The sequence below is a fragment of the Camelus bactrianus genome, chromosome 33 (genome assembly GCF_048773025.1).
Source record: "Camelus bactrianus isolate YW-2024 breed Bactrian camel chromosome 33, ASM4877302v1, whole genome shotgun sequence".
NCBI classification, from domain to species: Eukaryota; Metazoa; Chordata; class Mammalia; order Artiodactyla; family Camelidae; genus Camelus; species Camelus bactrianus.
In genome coordinates this window covers 6,046,929-6,068,490 of record NC_133571.1, presented here as the reverse complement: position 1 = coordinate 6,068,490, position 21,562 = coordinate 6,046,929, and the positions used below count along the sequence as shown (strand labels likewise).

General features: G+C 40.3%; 1 protein-coding gene across 2 annotated transcripts in view; it reads left to right on the top strand.

Annotated features, from left to right (window-relative positions):
- Positions 1–21,562, top strand: part of EXPH5 (exophilin 5) — a 72,149-nt gene that overhangs the window by 19,811 nt on the left and 30,776 nt on the right. The gene's annotated exons all lie outside the window — the stretch shown is intronic.

The window sequence follows — 21,562 nt, the reverse complement described above, 5'->3', positions numbered from 1 at the left end:
CAGCCCTAGGAACAAAGGGATTAGAACCCATCATCTGATTGTCCCCACCATCCAGGCCCAGCAACCCACTGGCAACCATGCCAGTCTGGGGCAGTTGGCTGGGAAAAGATGAAGATAGCACTAGAGAGTGTCATGGACAACAGAGTCTGTGCACTTGGGCAACATGATGCCTCTCTTTAGACTTAACTGCTGCAGCCTGGACAGAGGCAAACAACCAAGAAAATCAGGTGCACCGAAGACAACATCTAGCACTGCTCTGTAGCATGTCACAGTGGCCAACCTGAGCCCCCGCCTAGGGACACCCAGGCCGGTCTGTGAGCTACACTGTGAAGCAAATACCAAGCATTGCCAGCTTTGCCATTGTTCTGGCCCTTTGCCTTGAGATTCAAAGAACTAATATTTTCAGTGAAAGAGAATATGAAAACAAATACATGTATATATATATACACATGACTGGGACATTATGCTGTACACCAGAAATTGACACAATTGACACATTGTAACTGACTATACTTCAATCTAAAAAAAAAAAGTTAAAAAAAAACCAGAACTAATATTTTCAATGACAACTGGGCTACAATAATAAGCAAAGGTGTTGAGAGGTAAGTCATTAAAAAAATGACACGTATTTGTAAATACTGACAAGTATATATAGAATAGATAAACAAATTTGTACTGTATAGCACAGGGAAATATATACAAGATCTTGTAGTAGTTCATAGTGAAAAAAGAATATGAAAAAATAATATGAAAATGAATATATGTATATTCATCTATGACTGAAAAATTGTGTTGTACACCAGAAATTGACACAACATTGTAAACTGACTATAAATTAATTAATTAAGTAAGTAAGTAATTAATTAACTCATAGCCTATGAACATATAAAATATTGTCCAACCTCACCAGTAATCAAAGAAATTTTTAATGGAAAAAAAAAGTTTTTGCTTCTTAGATATCAGATTGACAAAAATTAATAAAAAGAAAAATAAGTAATGTTGGCAAACATACAGGGAAATTGGCACATATATAGAATCTGCTGGTTGGAGAAAACTTTGGTCTAAGGTTTCTACAGAGCAATTTGTCAATGTATTTCATCAGCCATTAAAACAGGATCCATTCTGACAATTCTGCTTCAAGGAAATTTATCCTAAGGAATTCATCAGAGAGGTACACAATGCTAGGTTGGAACTATGTTCATTTCAACATCATGGCTCTGAAAAGTTAGTAACTACTCATGTATCTAATAATAAGAGAGTAGGCGCATATACTATGGCACAAAGATACAATGGTAAAAGCATACTGATGTAGCACAGAATTCTCAATATAATGCTAAGTGGGAAATGCTGGCTGCAAAACAATATTTATAGTTCAAAAGCATTCTGAAAAATGCACAGACGTACAACTGGCATGTTGAGCAATCAGGACTCATGGGATATAATCAGAAAGCATCTTTAGTTTTGCCTTTAAATGCCACTGGATAAAAATGCAGGCTGTCCCATGACTTTTCTACTCACTCTCTTATAATAAAAGTCTTTTGGACACTTGTAGACACAAAACACATTCTCAATTCACTGCAATACTTAGCTTGTCCAGTCCATGATTAATTCCAGCACCTTTCAGAGCAGCAGCCATTCCCCTCATACAGGCACAGACCCCTACAGCTCTCTTTGCTTTCTTTTTCTTTCTTTCCTTCCTTCCTTCCATTCATTCTTTCTCTTTCTTTCTTCTCTTTCTATCTTTCTTTCTGCTGAAATATAATGAGTTTACAATGTTGTGTCAGTTTCTGGTGTACAGCATAATAGTTCAAACATATACATACATATATTCATTTTCATATTCTTTTTCATTGTAGGTTACTACAAGATATTGAATATAGTTCTCTGTGCTATGCAGTAGAAACTTGCTGTTTATCTATTTTCTATATAGTAGTTAGTATCTGGAAATCTTGAACTCCCAATTTATCCCTTCCTACCCCTGTAACCATAAATTTGTTTTCTATGTCTGTGAGTCTGTTTCCATTTTGTAAATAAGTTCACTTGTCCTTTTCTTTTTTTTTTTTTCTTTTTTTGGTTTCACATATAAGTGATATCATATGGTATTTTTCTTTCTCTTTCTGGCTTCCTTCACTTAGAACGATGATCTCTAGGTCCATCCACGTTGCTGCAAATGGCATTATTTTATCATTTTTAATGGCTGAGTAGTATTCCATTTGTATAAACATACCACAACGTCTTTATCTAGTCATCTGTCGATGGACATTGAGGTTGTTTCCATGTCTTGGCTATTGTAAATAGTGCTGCTATGAACATTGGGGCGCAGGTGTTATTTTGAATTAAGATTTCCTCTGGATATATCCCCAAAGTGAGATTTTTGAATCATATGGTAAATCTATGTTTGGTCTTTTGAGGAGTCTCCATACTGTTTTCTATAGTGGCTGCACCAAACTACATTCCCACCAGCACTGTAGGAGGTTTCCCTTTTCTCTACACCCTGTCCAGCATTTATCGTTCATGGACTTTTGAATGATGACCATTCTGACTGGTATGAGGTGATATCTCATTGTAGTTTTGCAGTTCTTCTGATGCAATGGTGTGCTCTCCCTGACTCTCTGCCAGCCCCTCCACATCCCTAGGGATCCTCTGATTCACTCACAGTCTTTCTACTAAGGTTTCTTCACCTTTTAAGCCAGCTCTTGTGACATGAACTAAGAACTCCACACCCCCTCAGCCTCTCCTGTGGTCTGTGTTGTGTCCATGGGAAATATGTAGACATGCTTGTGCCTGAGAAACTCTGGAAGAGAGAACTGACTCCTTTCAGTCTCCCTTCACTCCTCTTACTATGGGCTGGCTGAGTCTGGTTTCTCAAACTTTTGCTTCTCAGGCAGGAGTTAGACACCAGCTGGCCTTTCCCCAAAACTAAAGGATCTATTTTAAGCTCTTTCAGTGGTACTGTTGAAGCCCCTTTCTCTAAAAAAATATACTCTCTGAACCAATGTGGGTAAGGGGACTTGTTACTCTAACATGAGATCCACACTCTTAACAGATTTTTCAGTGCACAGTATACAGCATTATTATCTATAGGCACAATATTGTATGACAGATCTCTAGAATTTCTTTCATGCATAAATGAAATTTTATACCTGTTAATTTGCAATTCCTCATTTCCCCCTCCTCCAACCCCTGGCAACCAGTATTCTATACTTTGCTTCTATGAGTTTGACTATTTTAGAAATTTCATATAATTGGAATCATGACATATTTGTCCTTCTGTGGCTGGCTTATTTCCTTTGGCATAATGTCCTCAGAGTCCATCCATGTTGTTGTATATTGCAGGATTTCCTTCTTTTTTATGGCTGAATAGTATTCTAATGTGTGTGTGTGTGTGTGTATATATACACATATACCACTTTTTTATTTTTTACCAGTTCGTCTATAGATGGGCATTATGTTGTTTCTACATTTTGGCCATTGTGAATAATGCTGCAGTGAACATGGGGTTGCTAAAGTCCTTTCTAGATTCTGATTTCAGTTCTTTTGGATAATTACCCAGAAGTGGGATTGGTAGATCACATGGTAATTTTATTTTTAATTTTTTGAGGAACCTCCATACTCTTGTCCATAGTAACTGCACCATTTTGTATTCCCATCAACAGTGTAAAAGGGTTCCAATTTCTCTACATCCTTTCCAAGACTTATCTTTTATTATTATTATTATTATTATTATTATTATTATTATTATTATTATTATTATTATTATTATTATTATTATAATACAGTGGCCATCCTAACAGGCATGAGATGGTATCTCATTGTGGTTTTAATTTGCATTTCCCTGGTCATTGTTGACAAATGAGCATCTTTTAATATATCTACTGGCCATTTGTATGCCTTCTTTGGAGAAATATCTATTCAAGTCCTTAACCCATTTTTAAATTAGGTTATTAGGGTTTTTTGCTTTTGAGTTGTGGGAGTTCCTTATGTATCTTAGAAATTAACCCCCTTTATCAGAAGTATAGTTTGCATATATTTTCTCCTGTTCCATAGGTTGCCTTCTCACCCTACTGATTGTTTCCTTTGCTGTGCAGAAGCTTTTTATCTTGATTTAGTCCCACTTGTCTACTTTTGCTTTTATTGCCTGCACTTTTGGTGTCATATTCATGAAATCACATCACGCTTCCCGATGTCAAAATATATTACAAAGCTACAGTAATTAAAACTGTATGATACTGGCATAAAGATAGATATATAGAACAATGGAACAGAACAGTGAATCCAGAAATAAATTCATGCATATAGATCAACTAATCTTTGACAAGGTTGCTGAGAATGCACAGTGCACAAAGGAGAGTCTATTCAACAAATAGTGCTGGGACAACTGGATATCCATGTGCAAAAGAATGAAACTGGATGCTTATCTTATCCCATACACAAAAATCAACTCAAAATCATTTAAAGACTTAAACATAAGACTGGAAACTGTAAAAGTAGAAGAAAACACAGGGTAAAGGCTTTGGGTTTTTTGCTCTTGTTTGTTTTTATAAATCCTCCCAAGCAAATTCTCCTTATTGGTCTTCTCACAATTTGCTTGGGTGTGTGGTATCTCTTGCTCTCATGCCTCAGCTGAAACTGAGACAGGCTGGATCCCAGTGTAACATCCTGTTACCCCTGCTTTAAAATGCTTGGTGGACATGCATACACAGCAGTATCTCTGGTTGTGGATTATGAGCGACTTTCATTTTCAAGCTCTTCTGCAATTTCCAAGTCTTCTGTATTGAGTGTAATTTCACTTTAATAATTAGAAAAAATAAATTTTAAACTTGTATAACGGCACATCAAAGTCAGTTTTGTTGATATTTGAAATTTCCCATCCCCACCCTGAAGCATTCCTTTGCAAACAGATTCCTACATGTCGCTATGGCTGGCTATTCATTATGCGCTTTCAGACGACAAGGGACATGCACTAGTTTACCTCAAGTGATGGGTGGCGCTCTATTATGAGTCTGCATTGGGGAAGTAAGGGAACACAGGAGACAGTCTCAGCCTGCACAACCAGTCCTTGGGAAGTGGAACAGTGACCACATCACAGCAACATCCTGGTGCCCATCAACCAGGCTGGCAATCTACCAGCCTTGTGGCTCAGCTGCTCTGCTCTGCTTTTCCCTGTTTGCTTCCATGGCCACAGTTGATTTTCCTCTTGCAACTTTCCTCTCTGCCCCATGGCTTCTGGCTGTTCACGACTCTGTTGCCTCATGGCTTCTACTCATGGTACTGCTTCGTGCCTTCTCACTGTATATCTCAGCCACTGTGTCACTGTAATTTGTCTTACTTGTCATCATGACTTCAAGACATAGTAAGAGGAAGGATGGGATTAAGTTGTTAATAATCTTCCAAAGTAGAGCACATCAGACAGGCAGCATTCTTGCTTATGTTTAGTTTTTGGGTCAAGGATGAAGCCCTGGCTCAGCTGATTAGGGCCAGGAGTGTGAACAGTTTTGGATCATGTGACCTGAAGCACAGCAACTACCAGTGACCACTTCACTATGAGTGGAACAGGCTCCCAGCACATCACGGACTGCCTGTATGCTAGACAGGTGGCCCATGTCTCTCTGACAGGCAAACCACCACTTTTAATTCATTACTTCTATGGCTTAATTGAGTCGTGTTTTTGGATACCAGTAAAGGGGCCAGAATTTACAAAAACAAAACAAAACGGAAGGACTCAGCTATCCAGATTTATTTTTCTATGCTGTACATTACTCCATCAGATCCTGCTGGAAAGAGAACAAACATTTTTACAAAGAATGCTAATGTGATTCAAAACCAAATAGATGATGACTTTTGAAATCTAAGGTCATTGTTAATAAAGAATGGGCCACACCCACGTACAATACCGAGTAGCGGTTCTTTTCATCTCCACTTTTCTTCTGTAAAATACACCTGGCATTACTGCTTCATTATATTGACATTTCTTTTCATTTTTGAGAAATGGGATGATTGTTTACAGATTGAATACAGTTCTGTACCTCTTCTTGATACACTGAGACATTCATGTAAAGTGCATAATAGTCGCTGATGTTACACTGTCATTTTTATTGTGTAACAAAAACTTCATTTCAGCCTTTTCTCCAAAGATCCATTGAGATTTTATGATAAAGCATTTTTTGATAAAGCGTTTAATACATTATAAAGAATGATCACAATTTTTTTGTTATTAAGAAGAATTTAGATACTAGAATCTAAAAGTTAAAATGATAGTAAACGATAACATATAACAACAATATGACCAGTAAAATATCTTTTACGTACATGTAAAGTTCCCATAAATGAGTTACATCATTTGGAGTAGAGACAAGCATTAGGACTGCTGGCGTTACTTCATTTCACCCCAGGTACTGATTGTTCACTCTAGGAGTATTTCTTAGAAGTATGTTTGGGTAAATAAATGTAACTACATCTGAAGACAAAACTTTATAAGCTCTTCTGGATGAGATAATACCATATGAAAACAGTTTGGGATACCTGATCGGAAGAGTAATAATTCTAATGACACCATTTAGCACAAGGATTCAAAGGGAAATGTTCAAAGCAAAGTCCTGTAGGATGTGATTCGGCAGGAATTTCTCGGGAGGTGGAGTGTTGGTTCGTCAGGTTAGTAGATGGAGAAAAGCAGTTTAAACTCAAGTTGATCATTGCGAGGCAGGTTTGCCAGAGGGCTTGGGAAATGCAGCAGCTGTTTGCATAAGAGTTACTTCAAGGGTTATCTTTTTTTTTTCTTTTTGAAATTATATTACAAATTATAATCCAAACCAATGAGCTTTAACTGATGTCCACGGTGAACTTTCTTTGAATCCTGCAGTGGGTTATGGTTTGCAAGTCATGGACTTTCTGAACCTTCATCTGATGGGCACCCAAGGGCAGTACATTCATGGTGGTGGCATTTAGAAAGCCTCAAGCCTTTTCTCAACGTTCTGTGTTCTGAAGCAAAGACCAAGTAGCCATTTCAGGAATCTTTCCCCCCCCCCCACCCCCAAGCTTACATATTTGGTCGGTGTGTGGACAGGGAATTTGGGGAGGGAGTCTTAAATTGCAACATTAAGTTCCTTAAAGTTAAAGCCACCTTCCAAATGTTGGATTTGAGTTGACTTTCTAACATCTTTATGTTTTCATGATACAGAGGGGGAATTAAGTTGAGAATGAGAATTGTGGGTATTAACATAGTCTTGTGACCTTTCTGCCTGGAGCAGGAATGAAACTCCGGGGGCTTCACTTTCCTTCAACCCTGTGGAATTGCCTGGGTGCCCCTGAGCCTTTCCCCTTCTGTATTTTTTTCCTGTCAGACACATTAGAAGGATTAGCACTAAATTGCCTGAATATGAGAGAGAGAACATGCTCCACGTTCTTACTCATGAAAATGATGGAGGGGTGCATTCGATTTGCACAAGTACAGTTGTCTTGCTACCTAAGTACATAACTAGTGGTCAGAATTTAGGATGCACTTGTCTTGTGGAAAGAATAAGATAATAAACAAATCCAAGATGTTGCGATCATATACTTTATCTACTGATCAGAACTTATTGGCTCTAATCTGCTTTGCAGTTGTGCTAATAACAGCCTTACAAGAGGCACATATATCCAATTCTGCAGCTCTATACTTGTAAAATCCTAACATCCAACTTAAATTAACTAACCCTTGCCCTACAAATTTCAGTGGAAGTTGTCTGAGCATCTGTGTAAAGAGTGTAAGTGAGAAGCAAGCCTAAAAACTCCAGTTTTTAATTCTTTTGTATTCCTTTGTTGGGCTTTTCAACAAGTATTTAGTCACTGTTTATCGTGTGTTCAGAATGTCTGGCACTCTGCTTAGGGAGCTGGCGATCCCATGACAAGACACCTAGCATGAAAAAAGTTCAGGAGAAGTAAGTGTCGACTAATTCAGGAAAATAATCTGAAAATACCTGTACTCTCTCAACACGTGTTACCATGCTGGGTGGTGAGAATCTGAGGGCCAGCGGAAATCTAACACTTTCCTCTCTATAACCACAGGCATGTTTTTTCATGTTTTATGGTTTCAATTCCTTTTACTATAAAATGAGTATAAGAATGCCTACCGTGCTGGGCGCCCGTGGTGAGTAAATGACATAATGAATGTGGAAGCCCCTAGCACGGCGGCTGTCACACAACATGCGCTCAACATTTAACTCCAGGTGCACATCCCGCGTCCCTCAGGGAGGGATGGGCCGTGGCAGGCGCACGGTTGCCGTAACGTTCAGCAGCCTCGTGAAGGTACTGGATGAACACGGAGTACTGTCTTCATCTTCCGTAAACTAATTGTCAGGTTGAACTTGGACTCACAGATCCTCTTCTGGTCATTTTATTTTAATCACGTGATGGATCCAGGGTGAAGCAGCAGAAAAACAGGGTGAAGGGAGTGAAAGGGCAGTTGACACACGTGAGAATAGTATGAATGATTGGGACTCGGGCTGAGGTACAGAGGCCCAAGGGAGACAAAGCCAGACACTTATGAGCTCTCAGAACTAGAGATGGATTTGTTAACTATTAAGGGTATATCCCTTGAAATATTAGCAAAAGCAGTCTTAGAATGACAAAATGCAGGAAAGCACCCTTGAGAGCTTCTAGTTCAACTCCCCTATACTATAGATGAAGAAATTCTATTCCCGGGAGAAGAGTTGCCCAAATTCACACAACGTGCTCACCCAGGGCTTACTGACCCCCTGATGTATGTCAGACATCGTTCCACAAGACAGGACAGGCGAGGTCTTTGTTCTTGTGGATTATATTTTAATCAGTAAAAGGGTAAAGAAATGAAGAAGATGATTTCATAAGATGATTAATGAGGTTAAGAAAAGTAAATCAAGCAACTTGATAGAGAGTGACTGTAGTTCCCTGTAGAGGATCACGGAAGGCCACTCTAATGATGGGACATTTTCGCTAAGGCCAAAATGATACAAAGGAATGGCCATGTGACAAAACAGGGAAGGGCATTCCAGGTGGAGGAGACGGCAGATGCAAAGCCAAGTGCGAACCAGCTTGGCTGGTTGGAGGGACAGAAAGACGGCCAAGTGCTGAGTGGTGGGGAGAGACGGACGAGAAGAGTGGTGGGAAAGGCAGAGGGCAGACACTGCACAGACTTGAGGACCATCGAGTTTGGAATTCTGAGCATGACTGGAAGCACCTGAGAGATTTAAGCAAGGCCGTGGGACGCCTGCCATAACTTACATTTTTAAAATGTCTCTCTGACTTCTGTGTGGAGCCTGGATGGAAGAGGGGGTCAGAGTGGAAGCAGGCGGACAAGTAAGGTTCCTGTGCTTGTCCAGGTGAGAGATGGTGGTGGTTTGGGCCAAATCAGTGGCCATGGAAATACTACTATTTGCAAGTCTACACGCTCCAGGAAGGCTTGGCACTGTCTCTTTTGTGTACTGAGGTATTCCAAGCTTCCAGAACAGTGCCTAGAACATAATAAGTACTCAAAAAAAAAATTCATTGACTCCATGAGTGAATAGTTACTTTTTAAACTTAGACTGGAATCAGGTTTCAGATAAATAAAAGTGTAAGTGCTCAGTTCACGTATATTTGCCTTAGAGTTTACAACAGTAAATGTTTTTGAGGTCTTTTACTAAAATAAGTTCCGTATCCTTAGCAACCATGTACCCAACCCCTGGCATCTGCCAGTGCATTCGGAGCAGCGTGGGGGCCAGTGCAGTGGCGGCAATGAGCCTGACCCAGTCTCTCCCCATCTTGAGCGTGGCATTCAGGCAGTGTTTGTGAAGTCAGCACTGCCAAGTCTGGTTTTCTCACAATCTTGCTGTTAATTTAAGTACAACTTGGAGATCCAACAGGGGTGGGTAGCCCACGCTGAACAATGAATGCGTGTGAGTTTCTCAGGAAAAGGAAAAGCCTTAGGGCAATTCCCTGTACTGCCCGCCACCCACCTCTGTTGTGCTGGGGAAGGAAACACACAAGTTCCCACCCTGCTCTCCATCCATCCGCCCCTTTACCACCTGTCCTGTGCATTTCACGGATCACACTCAGCACTTCATTTGTGCCAGAACAGGTGTATGGGCCTTAACTCACATTAACTCACTTAATCCTCACCCCAAAAAAACATGAAATATTGTTATTATTCTTATCCCTACTTGACAGATAAGGAAACAGAGGCACAGACAGGATTAAATCACACAGTTAATAAAGATCAGGGGCAGCATTCAAACGAGTCTGTCCGACAGTGATTCAGCCTCTCAGCATTTTAATTTCCTCATTGGTAGAATGGAATAAAAATACCTAACTCATAGAGTTCTTGTAAAGATTCAGTTGGCTGATGGAAGTAATCACGCCTGGCTTAGAATCAGCACCGTACAAACCTTAGCTCTGACCAGCTTTCCTAAGGAAATTACTTTTTACAAACATGATTTTTGTGTGTGCAGGATCACCCCTCTCTCTTACGTCCGATATTGACTGAATGGCTTCACAGTGATGAATGGAGAACTCATTCATTACCCCCAAAGTTGAGCAAATACGTATTGATTGACCCTGGGTCACAGACGGTGCGAGGCCCTCGGGTCACCAAGAGAAATGAGACATGGTACTTGTCCTCAGAAGGCTGACAGCTGGTGGAACAAACAGGTTCATGACAAGTCATTCAATACAGTTTGGCAAATGCAGAGGTGACCCTGGATGCTTTCCCAGGTGGTTTGGGTAACAGCTATAAATAGATTAAGAAAGAGATAAGACAAACCTAGGAAGACAGAAAGCCCTGTGGCCAGATGAGGGGCTGGCACTTAAACTCTAAGTTTGGCCTCAGTGTGAACAGCTCATCTTTGCTGTGGCACCTTCCTTATGTTACCAAAGAGTAGGTTCCTGTCTGATTGCAGAAAGAATTCAGAGACAAGATGTGGAGGTCAGGAAAGAAAAGCAAAGATTTATTAAGCAACAGTACACACTCAAGGGGAAAGCGGGCAGACTCAGGTGAGTAGCTGCCCTGAGTTTCTTTGGCAAGCTGGTTTTATGGGGTGTAAAAATGAATGAATATATATTGAGGAGGGAGTGGTTTAGGGTCGTATTCCCTGATTTTCATGCCAACTCCACCTTCCCAAAGGGAGGAGGGATTTTTGTCCTTGTTTAGTCTGGATCAGAAGTGTCATGACATCGGTGCATGATGTGTATGTCTTATCTGCAAGGCTAATTTTATCGTAATGAGGGCATAATGAGCAAAAAGGTTACATTCGGATGCCAGAGATTCCTGCTTTTTCGTTCCTTTCTTTGTCTTCCTCTAGGATCCTTGTCACCCCAAAAATCTGTGATTTCCTGTCAGTCTGGAGGTTCTTGCTTTTCTTTGCCCAAGGACCCTCCGTGGTTGACAAGATGTATGGTTTCCTGCCATTTGGCCCATGCCCCCCTTTCTCTGCTTATACCTGGCTGTCTGCCTGCTCTAACACTCAGGGTGACTGATCAGTAAGAAATGACTGGCTGTGATCTGAACCAGTATGGGAATGACACATCCTTCACGTTACTTAATTTTTGTTTTCCTTTTGTTGTGACTTTATGTCAGAGGAGAATAAACAGCCAAGAAGACAGTACTAGTCAATTTAAAAAATGTAGAAAAAGTTGTCTTTTATTCTAGGTTGGGCAAACTCAATCACTGTCATTCAAGGAGATTAAATAGGCTTCATTAACTAACTTGCCTCTAATGCTGGTGCCTTTATTCATTGCCACCTTTTGAGTTCCAGGGTTTATTGTTTTTGTTATCTCTTGCCTGCTTTAGTTTATCACTTTTCCTTAACTGAGCGTCCCTTCCTCCAGACTTCCTTCTATGATTAACTTTACTACTATCAAAAGAACACATTTTTTTTCAATACATCTGCTTGCTTTTTTTCTAATCCCTGCTCCTTCCTGAATTTCAGCTGTGGGCTGAGCCAAAAAATAGGCTTTGATATCAGGGGCAATGGCAGTCAAAAAACAGTCCTTTCAATAGTTAACAATCTTTTAGTTACCGGGAGAAAGGGGCTGGGAATGGCTTTGGGAATTTGAGATTTGCAAATGCTAACCACTATATATAAAAATAGATAAAAAGCAAATTCCTTCTGTATAGCACACAGAACTATGTTCAGTATCTTGTAGTAACCTTTAATGACAAAGAATATGAAAACAAATGTATGCATGTATATGCATGACTGGGACATTATACTGTACACCAGAAATTGACACAATATAACTGACTAAACTTCAATAAAGAAAAGAAAGAAAAGGAAAAATTAAAACAAGCAAAAAAATTTAATGGCAAACAAAACAAAACAAAAACCCCAGTCCTTTCAGAAGTGCAAACAGGGAGAGGAGAGGCCAGGCCCTGGATTGTTAAGCTGCCTGTGCAGCCACTGAACAAGGGCTTTTGCATTCTTTACTCTGCCCTTCCTGGCTGATAACTCACCGCAGTTGTCCTAAAGCCTTCGCTGGAGTATGAGGGATAGGGAACCTAGACCTGGAAGTGTCACCTTTCTGGAACAGGAAAACAAAGGCACAACCCTGTCCCAAGATGCTGAGTTTCCTTGAGGGTTTCAGGGTTTGAAAGGTCCTTGCTTGGACAGATTGATCCTATGTCTGCTATGACACTAATTCAATGTTTAGGCTCTGACACAGTTCCCGCCCCATGCACTCATATGTGCTTTTCTGTGTGTTGTGGTTGCTAGGCAATATAAAACCAAAAAAATGTGTTTGAATTCTTGTGTAGGAACATTTTAATGCTGCTTTAATTTCCTACAATTCAAGTAACAAATCCACTTTTGCAGGATTCAGTGTAATGGAACAATTCGTTCTAGGGTTCCCTGATGACTGAAACCATAAGACTAGGGTAGGGTGGGGGATTCGGGGGACATTTGGTCCTTGAAGCCAAGAGGAGAGGGTTGATAGAGATCATGAGTTTTAGCTGCCTGGAAGGCAGAATAAGGTGTAATAAGATGGGTCATGTACTGGAAGGCCAGCTGTGAAAGCAGACAGATACATTTATGGAAGCCAAGAAAATAAGAAAAGTGGAGGGAAAAAAATGTGAGTTGAGGAGATGAAAAGGGAGGTAAGAACAGCAAAAAGAGGACCTGATGCCCTCGGCAAGGGAAGCTGGGAAGCGAACTATTTTGAGAAATTGGAGATTTTTCAGACAAGAAAATGGAAACTATAATTCCTATTTTCTGGCTTAGAGGCTTTATTTGCTTTCAAGATGTCTAACTGCTCTCTCTTCAATCACATTTAAAGGATCATTGCCACCTTTTTAATTGGCAAAAGCCATTTTGGGCTTAGATCAATTGCAATGTTTATTTTTAAAAAAATTTTTTTAATCGAGGTATATAGTCAATTACAATGTGTCAATTTCTGGTGTACAGCATAATGTCCCAGTCATGCATATATATACAAATATTTATTTTCATATTCTTTTTCATTAAAGGTTATTACAAGATATTGAATACAGTTCCCTGTGCTCTACAGAAATGTTTTTTAATCTATTTTTATATATAGTGGTTATCATTTGCAAATCTCAAACTCCAAAATTTATCCCTTCCCACCCTCTTTCCAAACAATTGCATTGTTTATTAATGGGATTAGTAGTCCCCAGAGACAGTGAGATGGGTCAGGAGGTTTTTTAATGAGGCTTGACTTCTCATACCAGCTCTCCATCCCAGACAGCTCCCTCCTGTTGGTCTCTGTAAGTGAGGACACCACATCTGGGCAGCATTATGACTGCAGAATCCTAGGAGATGGTGGCTGCTCCATGCATAGTGTCTGCCCTCATTTGTTATTGCTTTTATTTCACCTGAAGACAAGAGGATTGACCTGATTATGCTTTGAGCCTCATTTTAGTTTTTATAAGATTTCTCAGTGATTTAATTCTGATATGAGAATGATGAGTCCTTTGACCATCCATTTCAGACCAGAAGGTTATCTTCCAGATAATCTCATCTGTGTCCATTTCTTAAAATTGTGCGTAACAAACCATCCCAAAGCTTAATGGCTTCAGATGACTTCTATCATTAGCCCGCAGTTCTGAGCTGGGACCGCCCGGGGTCACTCATCTGGCTCCAGCCATCTGCGGGCTGCACGGTGGCCGGATGGTCTGAGAGGGCTTCACCCACGTCCAGCGGTTGGTGACGGCGCTCGGCTGGGCCCCTCCCTCTATGACCCACCCTCCCGGAGGCTAGCCCGAGCTTCTTCATGCCAGAGGATCCAGATTCCGAGAGGGAGACGGCAGGGGCTGCCAGGCTTCTTGAGGCCTGGGCTGGGAACTCTCACAGGCTCACGTCATCACTTTCAGGTGCTCTAAGCAAGCCCAAGACCAGCCCAGACCCAGGGGGCGGCGGGACAAGATCACTGCACAGAGCGTGGTACCTTCAGCCGTAATCGTGGGGGCACCTTCAGCCAGAGTCGTGGGGGCCTGCTTTGTAAACAGTCTCCCGCATCATTTAACCCTCTTTCACAAATGAGGAAAACAAAGCCAAGAAAGTTAAACACTTGGCCAGGATCACCCAGCTTAGAGCCTGACCCTCGTCCAGTGCGCTTTCTACTACCTGATGGCAACTCCACAGCAGGCCAGGATGTGGTTCTCGGGGAGCAGACAGGTGGGGCCAAAGACTGGAAGACGGAGAGACAACTGCGTATCATTTACTGAGCACATTCTCAGGGGTTGGTGCGTAATTAATTAGTAATGAAAACAGAGATGGGGACAAAGACCTGCTCAGAATAAAGGTGGACCAAAAAAAAAAATAATGAGAAGCAAAGGTCAGTGAGGGCTGGGGGGGCAGCGGGGAGGACAAGGAAGAGGAGAGGGTAGGTGGGTTCAGTCCTCAAGGATGGAAAATAAAGAAAAACAAATTTAAGTCAGGAGGAGGAACCTCAGGGGACAGACTCATTCGGCAGGTGCTGGAATGGAACTGAAGGCAGGACACAGCCGACTATGATTTCTGTGAAAGAAGAGAGAGCAGAGCATTTTGACATGGAGCAGAGAGGACTGGTGCTCAGCAAGACAAGACCTGATTTGGTTTTGTCAAGTTAATCAGCCTGGGGGGAAGAGCAAATCACAGGCGTAGACAGCAGGCCCTCGTGACGTGTTGAGTCAAGCTGGACTAATGAAGCAGACAAGCTCTGTGCTGGTAGCTTGTCTCTCTCTGTATTTACTTACACCTATGTCCTTTGTCACCCCGAGGTTATTCTCACGGGCATGAAGTGGACTGCATGCTCTAAATGACTGGCTGAGTGTATAATAAACCGAAGTAGATTGGGAAGAGCCCTGTGCAGGCTGGCCGTGAACTTGAATTCCACTCAGCGAGAAAATGTTCTCTCTTGTCAGACTGAGGCCAGCTGAAACTTAACACTGATTTCTTAAGTTTCACACATCAAGGCACCCCTACTTAATGTTCTGACTTTTTTTTTCTTTTTTTGCTAGTGTTGAGTTGATTTGGTATTTTGGGGTTTTTTTTTTTTAAGCCTAAACCACTGGTTTTGAGATTGTTGTGCTCTTTTTAGTACGAGAAGCTCAGTCAACCACCATGAGTGACAGGCTGTATTTATTCTATATTACATAGGGCTTTACATATAAGATTAAGGAGGTAAGCTACGTTACCCAGAGTATTTAGACTTTTATGTCATTCATAGTATCCCTCCCTAGGGTTATCCTTACTTCAAGGGCCAGAACTATGTGTGTCACTTCTTTAGTACTAAGTAAACACAGTGCCATTTCTGACTGCCTTACCCTTGAATTTTCTCTCTTGGCTGCGGGCGTTCACCCCCTTTCTTGAAAACCTTGGAATACTTCTGCTTTAAAAGCCATGAATTTCTTCAAAATCATGCCCTTTCATTTATATACATATAACCACTCTCTGCATTTCATTTCTCATTGTCTTCAGGAGACAAATGAACATAAACTACAGATTAATTATGTTTTACCCACCGTAGACCTCATCAGAATGAGGTTTCTATAACTCAGTGTTCAAAATCTAATCAGAATAAAAGAAACCTGGGGAAAATAATTAGAGCAAGTAAGAAAAATAATGAGTTTCTTTTTCTTTTTCTTTTTTTCTTTGAATGACTTTATTCTTTTAGAACAGTTTCAGGTTCACAACAGAATTGAGCAGAAAATACAGAGAGTTCGCACACAGCCCTCCCCACCTACACATATACACTCCCCTACCCTCAACATCCCCCATCAGTGCGGCGTATTTGGTACAATGGATGAACCAACATGGGCACATTATTATCAGCCGAAGTCCATAGCTTACATTAGGGCTCACTCTTGATGTTGTACATTATATGGGTTTTGACAAATGCATAACGACATGTAGCCACCACTATAGTATCCTACAGAATACTTTCATTGCCCTAAAAATCCCTTGTGCTCCATCTATTCATTCCTCCCTCCCTCTCCCCAAGCCCCTGGACACCATGATCTTTTTATTGTTTCTGTAGCTGTGCCTTTTCCAGAATGTCATTTGGTTCGAATCGTAGTTTGTAGCCTTTTCAGACCGGCTTCTTTCATTTAAGTAATATGTCTTTTAAGTTTCTTCCATGCCTGTCATGGCTTCATAGATCTTTTTTTTTTTACCATACATTTATTTTTTAATTTACATATATGTACTGTTCATTCTTTCTAAGAATGTTTAGAGCTTTAGCTTTTTCAACTTACATAGTTACCAAAGGAATAAAGCCAATATTAAACATACCAATTCCAGTGAAAAACTCTAAGGCATTGACTTACAAACTGATAAAATGTACAATTACCAAAACATAAAATATAATTAGTAAACAGACATATGGGAAGGTGTTCAAACATCATCACTTACCAAAGAAATGTAGCATATTTTTTTAAGAAAAGGAAACAAAAATTCTTAGAAGAAACAAACAGCTGCCCGCAGTTATAAACATGCCTTGAAAGTGTTACATTCAGAACATAAAAATACTCAAAATGATAATATTTACTCTTCCAAGTGTGTACACTGCTGGCATGAGTAACATTGCTATAGCCATCTTGAGAAGCATTGTGGTTGTGTGTATAAAGAATCACAAAAATGTTTTGACTCTTTGAGGCAATAATTCTACTTCAGTGTCTGTCAGAGTCACTGTGAAAATAGAAAATGTGCACTGATGTTTATTACAGCAATATTTATTAGGGAAAATCACAATGTTCTGCACTGGAGTTTATTTAGTAAGTAAATCATGGAAATCATAGCAGTTTGAATATTATGCAAATATTTAATGATTACTCCAAAGATAAGTAATGTTGTAGGTATTTTGTGTATAACTTTTTTGAAGATTATATACCCATTATCTGAATGAATGGCATCTTCTATGCACCTATGGAAATCAGAAATTGCGGAATCTTCCTTAACGTGTCTCTGTCCTTAACCCTCCAAAGTTACTTCATCACTTGGTAGACAGTTTTACCCGCTAAGTAGCTCTGAACGCGTTCTACTTTTCCTCCACTTCACCACTGCCATCCTGGTCCAAGCAAACCCCTCGCTCTCCTAGACCCTGTAAGTACCCTGACTACTCTCTCCTATTTTCCGCTGGAATCTTGTCTCCACCTGATGCTAGGATGATCTTTAAAAAAAAAAACCCACAAAAAACTGTAACTTATTGAGGTATATTTGACATTATTCTTTAGTTTAAAAACTTTTTTAAAAATTATTTTACAGCATTAGTTTCAGGTGTACAACATAATATTCAATATTTTTATATATTGTGAAATGATCACCACAGTAAGTGTAGTTAACATCCATTATTACCACACATGGTTACAAAATGTTTTTTCTTGTGATGAGGACTTTTAAGATCTCTGCTCTATTAGTGATTTTGAAATATTCAATACAGTATTATTAACTATAGTCACCAGGCTGTACATTCCATCCCCATGACTTGATTATTTTGTAACTAGAATTTTGTACCTTTGACCATGTTCACTGATTTGTCCCACCCCGTCACCCCCTACTCCTGGCAGTCACCAGTCTGTTCTCTGTATCTATCAGCTTGTTTGTGTTGTTGTTGTTGTTTAAATCTCACATATAAATGAGGTCATATATTTGTCTTTGTCTAACTTATTTCATTTAGCATAATGCCCTCAAGGTCTATCCATGTTGTCACAAATGGCAAGATTTCATTATTTTTTATGGCTGAATAGTATTCCATTATATACACATATATATACATATATTCCTTCATATATGTGTATATATTTTGCATCTTCTTTTTCTATTCATTCATTGATGGACACTTAGGTTGTTTCCATATCTCAGCTATTGAAAATAATGCTGCAGTGCATACGAGAGTGCACATATCTTTTTGAATTAGTGTTTTCATTTTCTTCAGATAAATACCCAGAAGTGAAATTGCTGGATCAAATGGTAGTTCTATTTTTAATTTTTTGAGGAGCCTCTATACTGTTTTCCACAGTGGCTGCACCAGGTTACATTCCAACCAACACTGCATGAGAGTTCCCTTCTCTTCTTGTCTCTGCCAATACTTGTTCTTTCTCATCTTTTTGATAGTAGTCATTCTGACAGGTCTGAAGTGATATCTCATTGTGGTTTGATTTGCATTTCCCTCATCATCAGTGATGCTGAGCATCTTTTCATGTGCCTGTTGGCCATCTATATGTTTTCTTTGGAAAAATATCTGTTCAAATCTTCTGCCAATTTTTTAATCAAATAGTTTGGGTTTTTTGCTATTAAAGTGTATGAATTTTTAAATATGTTTTGGTAATTTACCCCTTATCAGATAATATGATTTGCAAATATTTTCTGCCCTTCAGTAGGTTGCCTTTTCATTTAGTTGATCTCCTTTGCCGTGCAGACGCTTTTTAGTCTAGGATGATCTTTTGAAAGTGCAAATCTCATATGTCATGCCCCTGCCAAGTCATAATGCTTTCTCATTGCTCCAGGACTAAAGGTCAAATTGCTTAACCCAACCCCAAATATTGCATGATGTAGCAGCTAGCTGCCTTTCTGCTCCCTGCCCCCCTCACCAGTTAGTCTTCTCCACGTCCACATTCCAGCCAGGCCAGCCTCGTTTCAGTTCCTCGCTTCTTTCCTTTGGGCGCACTTGCTCCATAGCTGCTTCTCTTCGGCCTGGAAAACTCTCTCCCAGAACCATGTAACCACTACCTTTTTGCTTCATCCCTCATCCTTCAGGTCATATGTTATCTTCTTAGGAAAGTCTTTGCTTCTGCTTCACGTAACCAGGTCCCTTTGTTATATGTTCTCATAGCATTTTATATATATATATATTTTCCCCAATTTAATTTTTTATTATTTGCCCCCACTCCTGCGCCAGCAGAATGTAAATTCCATGAGGGCCAGGACTTGACTGGTTCACTGCTCTTTGTCCAGGGTCCAAACGTGTGTTGAATGAATAAATCGTACTTACCACTCTTTGTTACTTACATTTTCATCATTACTGGGCTCACATCTGTCTCTCCAATTAGCTGGTAAGCTCTCTAGGGTAGGAGCTTATATCTGCTCTGCTCACCATTGTATCGCTGCATCTTCTCTGTAGGAGGCCTTCCACAAATGTATATTTCATAAACTTTATTACAGTCATGTGAAAAATGCAGAAGAAAAATAGAGTAATATTGATTGCTTCAGGATTGTGAAAATATGACTGATATTTTCTCTATAAGAAAAATTATAATAAAACTAATATAAATTTAAAAGTCACAATTAAACAAAAAGAAAAAATAGGTCCACATATTGTCCTTATGGAATAAAAATAATTTTTAAAAAGCCAGAAATGGGATTGATGCCTGTAATTATTTTACTCTAAGAGATGAGGGGTTTTGATTTTTTTCCCTAGTGTGTGCGAGAGGGCATATCATTTTCACATAGCTGCAAACATAGATAAAATGTTCTCTTTCGTTTTTTTCTGCTTCATTTTATATCACTTGCATTTTTCCAAGATGCTGCATTACCTGACTAATTATTTTTAGCAACTGCATAATGTTCAGTTTATGTACTTCGCAGGGGGCAGGGAGGCATTTCTTAAGTTTTATTTCCTAGAGTAGAATTCACACACTGTGTGAGTATTCACATAGAGGTACAGATTTCTGACCTCACTGGCCAGACGTTAAAAAAGAAACTGGTGGTGACGGATGTGATGCAAGAATGGAATGAGTGAGATGAAATTAAATGGAGTGTGATTATTGTAAAAGAGAGTCAACGTTACATCGTGCCTTTAGCGAAAAAATAATAAAGTTATGTTTACTAGAATGTTCCTAAGTCAGGTAGCTCGACTGTCCTCTGAAGTGACAAGGGTGTGTGGAGGAGTAGGTGGGCTGGATGGTCCTGAATGTTGGAGTCTGATGATTTGGGAGGGTTTTGAGAAAGCAGAAGTCATGTACAAATGTGGGGCATTAACACATGAGGAGTTAATAAGTCGGAGGCAGCGAGCGCTGGTTAGAAGCGGGTATTTGTGGTCTCTTAGTCTGTCAGTAAGAGCAGTAGCAGTCAAGACAGGAGTGACCTGGCACAGGGGTGGCGGTGGCATAAGGGGAGGCACCAATGCAAAGTATGTGGCCCAGACGTGATGACTGCTTTTCAAAATGCAAGTCTGGGCAGGATGGCCTCTGGCTTCCCTCTCAATTATTTGCTAAAATGACAGTATCATAGCCCCAAGCAGGAGCCGGACTTGCAACCACCACAGTTCACTGCCCTTAACCCCAAATGAGCGACTCTGCAGCTGTCTGGCTTACTGCTTTCTTAGTAACACCAAGTCTCCAACACTTGAGCTTCCCAGAGGACCCTGGATAAAGGGCGCCCATGGAGTCACATGAAATTCTTTCCAAAACAGCAGAACTTCGCGAGCTGGGAGCCCAACAACCAGCCTGGCTTTTTTGTCAGAGCTTTGTCAAGCTGGCCGCTTGCTGAGATGTGCCATTATGTTCTCCAGACTCCCCTTTCTGCTCTGTTGGCCTCAGTCCAGGGCTGTCTCCCTCTGGATTAAACATCTCTCATTTCCAGACAGATCTAGGGTCCTTTTGAATGGAGCAAAATGATCTGCTTTAAAAAAAAAAATCAAAACCAATGATTTAATTAAGGGCTTAGAGCAGCATATTCATTTGAGAGAAGACTAAGCAAGAAGGGGCAGGGAAGAAGGAAAAAGAAATAATGGCAGAATTGTGGTTCTGGCATTCTGGAAGCCTGGGTCCATCACATCTTGCTTACGCTGGCTCTTCCTGTCCATCTCAAAGTACACTGTCCCTCACTGCTGAGCATTAGCTGCGCCCTCATTCATGGGCTCTTGTGGTGTTGTGTTTAAAGAATTCCACGACCTAAGACCATTGCATTCAACAGTTTCTTTTCTGCATGGAAGCTTTGATCTTTGACCGTGGGATGGGCAAGTAAGGGCCCTGTCTGTTACAGTCAGTCACTGGTGAATCCCCATGGCCTAAGCAGGGGCCTGCTGATGAACATTGCTCAGTAAACATCTAAACAATGAAAGAACGAATGGATGAATGGATGAATGAACGAGTAATCAGAACTTGAATACTCTAGTTTCTCCATGTCATTAAAATATCTAT